Raw genomic sequence first — 11,287 nt, forward strand, 5'->3', positions numbered from 1 at the left:
CGGCTAATCCACGACTTCATTGGGGACTTCTCGAAACATCGGTTCAGCCGAGGTATGGGAAGATTAGGGTCTTTGTGGTAAAGGCTAGAATCAAGGCACAACATTCTCTAATCCGGAAGATTCGACCTTGTCTGTGGCGTTTTGAGTAGGATCACCAAGGGGATGAACTGCAGGAGCTTCACCCTCATTCAAACTGGATGCGCACTAAACCTGATGTTCAGCCTAGAGGAAGATTGGCGGCCTCTCAACCGGCGTTGATCACATACAGCCTGCTATAGAAAAAATCATTCACAGTTGGAGTAGACAGTAAGAACGGATTGATCCAGAAGAACAAAGCACCTCCGTGGCCTTAACCACCTTCTTATCATTGATTTCACAACCACTGAATAATGTTATCTTTATTTTACTTTTATGCGCTTAAACAACTACACAACTTTCTATCCGCCTAACTAAGATTTACAAGATAACCACTGTTTGATCCAAGCCGACAATCCTTGTGGGATCGACCCTGACTCACGTTAGGTATTACTTGGACGACCCAGTGCACTTGCTGGTTTAGTTGTGCGAAGTTAAATTCAGCGCATCAAGTTTTTGGCGCCGTTGCCGGGGATTTTCAAGTTTGAACAAACTAACGGATTATTTTGTTGCTTAGATTAGGTATTGTTTTGAATTTTCTTTGAGTATTTTATTTTATTTTTCGAAAAAATAAAAAAATTTTCAAAAATCTTTTCTTTTCTTTATTAATCTATATCTTTTGTTTGAGTCTTTTGTTCTTGTTCTTGTTAGAGTTCGAACTTTCTTGAGTCTTTTTCCAAAAATTTTCAAAAATAGTTTCTTTTATTTGAGTCTAGTGTCAAATCTTAAGTTTGGTGTCCACTGTGTGTTCTCTAATTGCTTTGAATTTTTCGAGTTTGTTCTTGGTGTTCTTCTTGGTCTTCAAGTTGTTCTTATTTTTCTTCTTGTTTTGATCTTTAAAATTTTAAATTTAGTGTCTTTAGGTGTTTTTCTTTAAGATTCTCGAAACTTAGTGTCTTAGGATCTAAAAAGAATTTTAAGTTTGGTGTCTTTTGGTTGTTTTTCTCTTTCTTCATTAATTCAAAAAAATTGAAAAAAAAAATATCTTTTCTATTTTTAATCAATATTTTCGGAAATTTCAAAAGAATTTTAATTTCAAAATCATTATCTTATCTTATCTTAGTTTCAAAAATCAAATTTCAAAATCTTATCTTTTTCAAATCTTTTCAAATCTTTTTTTTTTTAATTATGATTCTATCTTATCTTATCTTAGTTTTGAATTTCAAAATCAAATCTTTTCAAAAAATCAAATCTTTTTCAAATCTTTATCTTATCTTGTTTTAATTCAAAGTTTTAAAATTCAATTTTCAAAGTCTTATCTTATCTTAATTCAATTTCAATTTTCAAATTTTAAATTTTAAAATCAAATCTTTTTCAAAAATCAAATTTCAAATCTTATCCCTTTCAAATCTTTTCAAATTCTTATCTTATCTTTTCTAATTTCAATTTTTAAAATCAAATCTTTTTCAAATATTTATAACTTCTATCTTATCTTTTCTAAATCTAAACTTTAAATTCAAATCTTTTCTAATATTCTATCTTATCTTAATTTCAAATCTTTCTTAATTAGTTACTTATTTTCTCTTTCTTCCTTTTCAAAACTTCCTAATTAATTCCTCTCTCTTTTATTTTCGAAAACTTCCCTTCTACTTCTCTCTCTCCTTTTTTGAAAATCATCTTTCATCTTTCAAAATCTTTTTTTATTAGCTTTTAATTTCCTCTTTAATTAATAATTAAAATATCTTTGTTTCTTGTTTCTTTTTTTACTTCTAATTTTCGAATTCTTCTTCTCTTTTATTCGAATTCTTTTTCTCTTCACTCTATTTTCATTCTTCTATCATCATTCTTCTTTCTTCTTCACATCTCACAAGAAATTCTCTATACTATGACAAAGAGACTTCTTTTCTTCTTCTTTCTTGGTTTTCTTTTTCTTGTTTATGAGCAGGAACAGAGATAAAGAACCTCTCTTTAATCTTGATCCTGAACCTGAGAGGACCTTAAATAAGCGTTTGCAACAGGCTAAAGCACAACACTCCGAAGAAAATCTCACAAAGATTTTCGAACAAGAAGCTGAAAGTATGGCAGCTGAGCCTAACGATGAGGGAGATGCAAGAAAGGTTCTTAGTGACTACACCATACCAACTTCTGATTTTTATGGAAGAAGTATCTTCATACCTGCCATTAGAGCAAATAACTTTGAGCTTAAGCCTCAGTTAGTCTCTCTTATGCAACAAAATTGCAAGTTCCATGGACTTCCACTAAAAGATCCACATCAATTCAACCTAAAGAAAGCCTAGACTCTTGGAAAAAATTGGTCAATGCTTTCTTGGCCAAGTTCTTTTCACCTCAGAAGATGAGCAAAATCAAAGTGGAAGTTCAAATCTTCAAACAAAAAGAAGGTGAATCCCTCTATGAATCCTGGGAAAGATACAAGCAACTGATCAGGAGATGTCCTCCTGACATGCTCTCAGAATGGTCTATCCTAAGTATATTCTATGATGGTTTGTTTGAGATGTCTAAAATATCATTGGACAGCTCTATAGGTGGATCACTCCACTTGAAGAAAATGCCTGAAGAGGCAAAAGAACTCATTGAAATGGTTGCAAACAACCAATTCATGTACACCTCTAAGAGAAACCCTGTGAACAATAGGGCAGCTCAGAAGAAAGGAGTTCTTGAAGTAGACACTCTGAAGGCCATATTGGCTCAGAACAAGATCTTGACCCAACAGGTCAATATGATCTCTCAGTATTTGACTGGAAAGCAAGCTGCAGCTAGCAGCACCCAAAAAGGTTCCTCTGAATTAGAAGCTTATGATCCTGACCAACCCATGATGGAGGAGGTGAATTACATCGGAGAATCATATGGAAACACCTACAATCCATCATAGAGGAATCATCCTAACCTTTCATGGAAAGATCAATAGAAGCCTCAGCAAGGCTTCCATAATAATCAAAGTGGAAGAACCCAGAATAGGTTCAACAACAGGCCACCATTCCCATCTTTTCAGGAACATATGGAGAACCCTAGGCAGAGCCTTTCTAACTTAGTCACTATAGCCTCCAATCTCTCTAAGACCACTCATAGTTTCATAACTGAAACAAGATCCTCCATCAGAAATTTGGAGGTACAAGTTGGTCAACTGAGCAAGAGAATCCCTGAGACTCCTCCTAACACTCTTCCTAGTAACACTGAAGTAAATCCAAGAGAAGAGTGCAAGGCCATCACTACTGAAGCTGAGGCTGAATCTGAAGGGAGTAATCTGGCATTGACCACCAATAATGAGATCCCTAATGGGTGTTCAATGCCCAATGATATGCCATTCTTGGCGTTGAACGCTAGTAAGGAGGTCCTTACTGGGCGTTCAACACCCAATGCTACACCTTTAATGGCGTTGAACGCCAGTAAGGAAGACCTTTCTGGGCGTTCAATGCCCAATCTGGCACAAGAGCTGGCGTTGAACCCCAGTAATTTTCGAGTTTCATTGTACAGTATGAGCCACTAAACCTCCTAGGTTAAGGTTAGGAGCTCTGCTGAGTTTTATGGATTATTAAAAGTACTACTGTTCTATTTCAATTCGTGTTTGATTCTCTCCTAAGATGTATCTTCGTTTTTCAACCTTATGAATGAGTTGAACTGTTACAAGTTATCTCTATTCTACATGGGTTCAGTGAGCATCTTTCATTGGATATTACTGAACAACTAGCTTGAGGATACGTCTCTTAGACGGCTAATCCATGACTTCATTGGGGACTTCTCGAGACATCAGCTCAGCCGAGGTATGGGGAGATTAGGGTCTTTGTGGTAAAAGCTAGAATCAAGGCGCAGCATTCTCTGATCCAAAAGATTCGACCTTGTCTGTGGCATTTTGAGTAGGATCACTAATGGGATGAACTACAGGAGCTTCACCCTCATTCAGACTGGATGCGCACTAAACCTGGTGTTCAGCCTAGAGGAAGATTGGCAGCCTCACAACTGGCGTTGATCACATACAGCCTGCTATAAAAGAAATCATTCACAGTTGGAGTAGACAGTAAGAAAGGATTGATCCAAAAGAACAAAGCACCTCCTGGCCTTAACCACCTTCTTATCATTGAATTCACAACCAGTGAGTAACGTTATCTTTATTTTACTTTTATGCGCTTAAACAACTACACAACTTTCTATTCGCCAAACTAAGATTTACAAGATAACCACTGTTTGATCCAAGCCGACAATCCTCTTGGGATCGACCCTGACTCACATCAGGTATTACTCGGATGACCTAGTGCACTTGCTGGTTCAGTTGTGTGAATTTAAATTCCGCGCACCACTTAACTACTGCTAATTACTGTCTCTACATTCAATTGTTCTTGCTTGTTTATGCGTCTACAACAAACAAGAACTATCTGTCTATTCGCCTGACTAAGATCTGCAGGATAACCTCGGATTGCTCAATCCAGCAATCCTCGTGGGATTCGACCCTCACTCACCTGAGGTATTACTTGGACGACCCGGTGCACTTGCCGGTTCAGTTGTGTGAAGTTAAATTTCGCGCACCAGAGCTCTTTTGAAATGGACAAACTTGAGTAAAACTTGTTGTCGGGTGCTAATTTTATACATTATCTTATTTAAATTTGATGAACAAAATGAAGAATAATGAGAAGAACTAAAGGAGAGTAAAGGAAAGAGATAATCTCCAAAATTTTAAAAATGTCTTTTACTTGAGAGAAGTGAGTTGAATCTCTTTTTATAGTCTCATGCTATTTTGGAGGAAGAGTTCATTGCCTAATGATTACAATACTATATACAGTCTACTCCTCTTATTCTAGGCTAGTTATTAAATATGATAATTAGCAGAAGGTGTTTTTGGGTATTCCCATTGTTTTAAGTTTCTTTAACTAAAAATAGTATAGGAAGGAATTTGATCTCCACAAGTTAAGACAGCAGTTCTGACACTACTTTGGGTACTCGTGTCAAAGAAGTGTCTAGATAGTGAACAGGCATATAGTTTAGTTTATTTCTAACCAGATGATATTCTCTACACTTCAAATCCGACTAATCTATTCCACCAATTTAGTTTCCACTTAAAGAAAAATTCAACTTTTTAAAGTGTTCTCTTTGGATTTTATCATTTTATTCCAACACCTATAGAAAGAACTTTATTCTTTTTTATATCATATTTTTGTGTCATCACAAAATTATTCATACACAATAAAATTATACTTTTAGTGTATAATTAAAGAGTATTTTTGTCAAAAAAAAATTAATGAAATGACAATTTTAAAATAAAATTGAACCTTAGGGACGAATTTGAATAAAAAAAACTTTAAAGACGAATTTGATTTTCGGATTAAACCATAGGAACCAAAATAATACTTAATCCTTTTAAATACATATTACTTGTTTCTCTCATAAATTTTAAAAGATAATAATTGATTTTGAATAATTTTTCTTTTAGATAATATTTTTTATACATGTCTCAAATGTTCGTGATATGAAGAGTTCAGGCATTATTTAAAAGTTATTATTTTACATTTTTAAAATATTCAATTTAATTTGATGTATTTTAATTTTTGTTTATTTAGTTATTAAATTGAACTTTATGTTAGTAGGCTTAAGATTTTTATTATTTTAATCTAATAAGAAGTTATAAATATCTCTTAAATTATTATAGTCTTAAATCTACTAACATAAAGTCTAATATAATAATTAAATAAATAAAAATTAAAATGCATTAAATTAAATTGAACATTCTAAAAATATAAACTAATAATTTTTAAATAATACTTAAACTATTTATATCACAAATATTTGAAGTATGTATTACTTTTACTATGTAATTTCAAATGTTTATTTAGATGTTAATATGAATTAAAAATAAATTTTAAAAATGATTAATACTAGCCATATGAATAGTTAATTGATTTCTAATTGCACTCCTACTAAGAATATGAACTCTGCTAGGGAGACAATGAAGAATCTTTACAATGTGTACAATGGGCTGATTATTTAGTCCAATATAAATTAAAAAGGAAAACCAACCCACATTTTACCCTAATTTCAAAAATCCTATTCAAATATTAACCATTGAATCCCTAATTGAAATAAGGTTTTCTCCAATTCCCTCTACCTCTACCAACGGCAACCCTCCCCCCACCCCTGGCGCGTCCTCCTCTGAGCATCCTACCGTGGCGGCGCTGAAGACACCTGAACCTCCATCAGCTTCGACCGCAAGTGCACCCTTCCCCTCGCCCGCGCGCCTCTTCCGTCGCCAGCAGCAACCAGTTCTGTCGGCGCCTGCTTCCCGTCGTGATTCTTTCATCGCATCCGCCGGAGGCCTCCTTCGTCGATCGAGTGGCGCATTGCTGGAGCCTGGGTCGCGGCTCTCTTTAGTGCTAGTACCCAGACTGGGGCTCGCATCTTGCGTCCGCCATAGTAGCATCTCAGCCCGTTGAAGCCGGGACTGCTGAACAGGTCGCCCTCATTGCTGCTACGGCACCCACCACCTTCCGTCGTCGACCAGCTACCATAGGTTAGTTGATTAATTTTTTAATGTGATGATAACGGTTTCACTTGCATCTAGTTGCACATGCAATGAATGTTGCTGAGTTGTTTGATTGTTCATAGTGAAGAACACCATGGTTACAATTTCAATGTATTGGAATGTGTCGAACAAGTTGTTGTTGTTGATGTTTGCATTTGATTTTATCTTAGTGCGGGAACACTATGATTGCAGTTTCAATGTATTCAATCCTTATTTGTCATGAAACGGATGGTTACTTTACTATGTATCTGGATGGTAGATTTTCATTGTAGAGATTGCTATTTGGGTTTGCTATGTTGCTGGGTTGTTTACTTTATCATGTATCCGGATGGTTGGTTTCCATTTTAGGGAGTGCTATTTGGTTTTAATATATTGTTAGCTTGTTTGAATCAGGTGCTGTTTGATGTGTGTCCTATTCTTAAGCAGCTTAGCTCGGTGTCTGAGACATTTTAAAGATTCGATTAAGTAAAGAAAATGTATACATGGTCCTTAAGTCGAGCTCTGGACTCGAATAGTTAATCAATTAAAAATAAGTTTGCTTTTATGTTTGATGATCTCGCAATGTAAACATGTTGACTTAATATTAGATATATGATTGCTTTTGTCTTTGATGATAATTCAATGTGAACATGATGAGATACCATACAAAATGGATGGTTACTTTACTATGTACTCGGATGGTTGGTTTTCATTCTAGTGACTGCTAGTTGGTTTTACTATATTGTTAGTTTGTTTGAATCTGGTGCTATTTGATGTGTGTCTTGTTTTTAAGCAACTAAGCTCGGCATCTGAGACCTTTTTAAAGATTTGATTTAATAAAGAAAATGTATATATGGTCCTCAAGTTGAGCTCCAGACTCAAATAATCAATGTTTATTTGACATAAAACGGATGGACCGGTGATGCACCGGTGATCTTTTCCCAGGAAACCCTTTCCTACCTTGAATCTCTTGATATGATTTCTGGGAAGGTAATTAACAACCTTAGTTTTGTAGTGCACATCTTGTTTTTTTTTTTTCTTCTTTTAATTGCAATTCATTTGCATGGTTTAGGAGGATAGAGAGAATATTTTAAGGGCCAGTGCCACTGGAAAAGCTGTTTTGACAATCCCCTTTAGGCTTTTAGGGTCTCATCATCTTGGTATGGTTTTAACATTTCCTGTTTACAAATCTAAGCTTCCTCCAAATCCAATATTGGAAGAACGCATTAAAGCAACAGCGGGGTATGCTTCCTCATTTTCACTTCTTCTTAGTTTCTTAAGTTTATTTCTTGGATATATGAGGAGTATTTTCCATTTCTAAAATGCTCCAATGAGGCAGTAATTAAATATTATTTTGTTTGTTTGGATTTTTTCCCAAAAGAATAATAATTAAAACTTTCTTAATTCAACTTAGAAAGAGATTTTTCCCCATAAAAGAGAATTTTAAGGACTATTTCTTGGTTCAATTCTCAATTAATTGATAGTCCTTTTGATTGCACTAGTGTAAACATTTTAATTCATACACCATGAAGACAGGCTCCAAGTGTCCAACATAACACAAGTGACTTTGTTAATTATGGTCTCATTGCTTCCAGTGATAACCAAATACATTGACAGCTTTTGCTTCATTCACAATTCATGGAGTTATAGAGCTATTGTAATATGCATCCATGATAAAGTTTGTTTGTCAATGCTACATTCATTGCACCCCTTGGGAAATGGCAGAATACTATTTAGCCAATGTGAAGATAACAGTTGCATTCTCTATTATTAGGCTTGCTTTTACTGTTTTTCATTTCATATCCTTAAATGGAACATGTCTGCTTTGAAGTCATGCCTTGTCCAATATTTATTTCAAATCCCATAATCACGTCAGTGGACTAGTCAGTTGCTTTTACTTCACTCTGGTTGCTTACTTTTTGTTTGATTAGAAGACTTTATTAAAAAATAGTGAGCATGGTGTCTATTATAAACTGAAATTTTACTAACACGCTTAATCTGGTTTAAGTTAGTCATTTTCTTAGTGGTTTATATTGCTGATATTTATGTCATAATACCATATGTCACTTAATTCCTTTGGTTGTTTTTTTTTGTTTGTGTTCGATTGCAGGTCGTGGAAGTGACCGACATGACTGAGCTAGAAACTCATGAGACAGAACGTGGTCATATTGTTGAATTATATTTAGTTTACCATTCATTGAATTCAAGTATGCTTGGAGTTGTTGTAATTAGATATAAGTGATTAAGTTATAATAGACATATTATTACATAGCTAAATCCTACTTAATAATGTCATATTCCATAATGTAAATTTATCACAAAGTGTAAATTTTTCAATTATAAAATATTTGCCGTTAGTATCATGAATATGTGATTAAAGAGAAGTTTAACCCAAAAGTGTTATAAGTTGTGGTCAATGACGAATATTTCAGATGTTCATTTCGCTATGTTGACAGCTGGTTATTTTTATTCATACATGGATGGTTATTTAAGTAATCACATGTTAAATATACTAAATGCTCAATTCACTAGGTGTGCAGATGGTTGTTTTAATTAGTAATTGGATGGTTATTTTATTAGATTCGGTTTACGTATAAACAGGTAACAAATGCGGGATGTTCAGTTCTCTATGTAGCCGGATGGTTATTTTACGTGCTACGTGGATGATTGTTTTGTTGGACTTGGGACTCTCTCAAACTTATCAGGATTTGCAACAGAATCATGGAGTTTTACAAAAAGAACAGAGCATATACGTAATTGTGACTAGTAAAATATCACCCTGCATCTTACAAAAGAAAAATCCCTATATTCAATAAAATAAAATGTCGCAAAGTAAATTGTACTATTCAAATTTATCCGTCTATTTTTTCCTCCCTTTGTCAGTGCTCTTCATGGGTAACCCTTCAGCCCTTTGTACCAGGGTTGTTGTGCTTGGTGTTGTGAACGGTGTTTCGACCTCCTTACGCGTAATTCTGGTCAGTTGGTAGACTATTAAAAACCAATAAATCATTAGGTTTTCCTCAATCCGAAAATCATAATCTGATTACCAAACAAGCATGTACGAGCAATAGAACAGCATGATATTCATACTTAAAAAGCATTATCAATGATACTGTTAAACCCATCAAAATAAGTAAGTAAAACCGAAAAGATTCCAATAAAAACATATTCGACCAAAGTAAGAACTAGAAAAAGTGTGATTCTTGCAAAATTAAAGTGCTTTTTAATCAATAACTCAACTTATTCTTCCCTGGCCAAAACAAGGAGCGTATAAAAAAGTAACTCAGCCAAATCCATTGCATAAACATCATGTTATCAGTTTACCCTTAGTCAACAAGTATAAAAAGTTCCAACCACCACTAAGCAAACTAAGAATACAATCAGTAAAATGTGCGCAATTGGATATGTGCTCAAGTGTTCAATAAACTCACAATCCAAAATAAACAGCAATCAGTATGGTGTTCTTAATTAAATCCAATGCAACCATCAACAGCAACAACTTGTTCGATACGTTCCAATACATTCAAATTCCAACCATCATGTTCTTAATTATGAACAACCAATTAACTCAGCAAGATTCAGAGCATGAACATCTAGTTACAAATAAAACCATTATCCTCAACTAACCATGTTAATCAACTAACATTTGGTAGCAGGTATGGCTGGTCGTGGGTGTCGTAGCAGCAAGGAGGGAAACCTGTTCAGCGTTCACGGCTTCGACGGGTTGGGAGGCTAGGGCGGTGGACGCAAGACGCGAACCTCAGGATGGGTGTTGGCGCGTGAGAGAGCGACGACCCAGGCAGCAGCGACGCGCGATTGGAACGACGAAGAAGGCATCCTGCGGATGACACAAGAGACCCGCGCTAAAATTTAAAGGAAGTTGCATGAAAACCTCAACACAGCGAGCCAGAACTACTGTACTTACTAAAACGAGCATCCGCAAAATTTTTCGCGCTAAAATAAACATCAATGCAACCATCAACAGCATCAACTTGGTCAATACGTTCCAAAAAATTCAAATCCCTACCAAGGTGTTCTTAATTATGAAAAGAACATTAAGAAACTCAGCAACAAATTCTTGGCATGAGCATCGAGTTACAAACAAAACCAAATTCATCAACTAAACATATTCATCAACCAACTTGTTTAGCTGTGGGGTAGGTGCCGTGGCAGCAAGAGGGCCGACTTGTTCAACGTACACGAGGTGATGATCTGCGGCCCTATGGCGGCGGAGGGAGGACGGGACCACCAGGTTGGGTACCGGCGTGGGAGAGAGCGACGAGCCACTCACCAAAACGCGCAATTAGAACGATGATAGTTGGCCTCGACTAGGGCTGCCGGGGATGAGAAGGAGACCCGCAACGGGAAGAATGCGGGCGTGAGGGAAGAGAGGTGGGTGCTGGCGACCGAGACACACGCATGCAAGAGAGGTGAGTTGACTGAGGTGGAAGCTGCACTCTAATGGGTTGGAACTTGGACGTTCGGTGGTGAAAGCAGTGGGTGAGGACCGTTTTGGAAGAAGGAGGATTTGGGGCGAAAAGAGATATAGGTGAAAGAGGTCATTTTAGAATTTACGTAATTGTTGTAAATTCTTATTTATTTTAAGTTTTAAATTGAAAATTATTAAATATTAATTTGAATTTAATTTTTATTATATACATTATACACTCAATCCACCTATAATTTATAATTTCTCAAAAAATATCT

This window comes from Arachis ipaensis, chromosome B10 (genome assembly GCF_000816755.2).
Source record: "Arachis ipaensis cultivar K30076 chromosome B10, Araip1.1, whole genome shotgun sequence".
Lineage (NCBI taxonomy): Eukaryota > Viridiplantae > Streptophyta > Magnoliopsida > Fabales > Fabaceae > Arachis > Arachis ipaensis.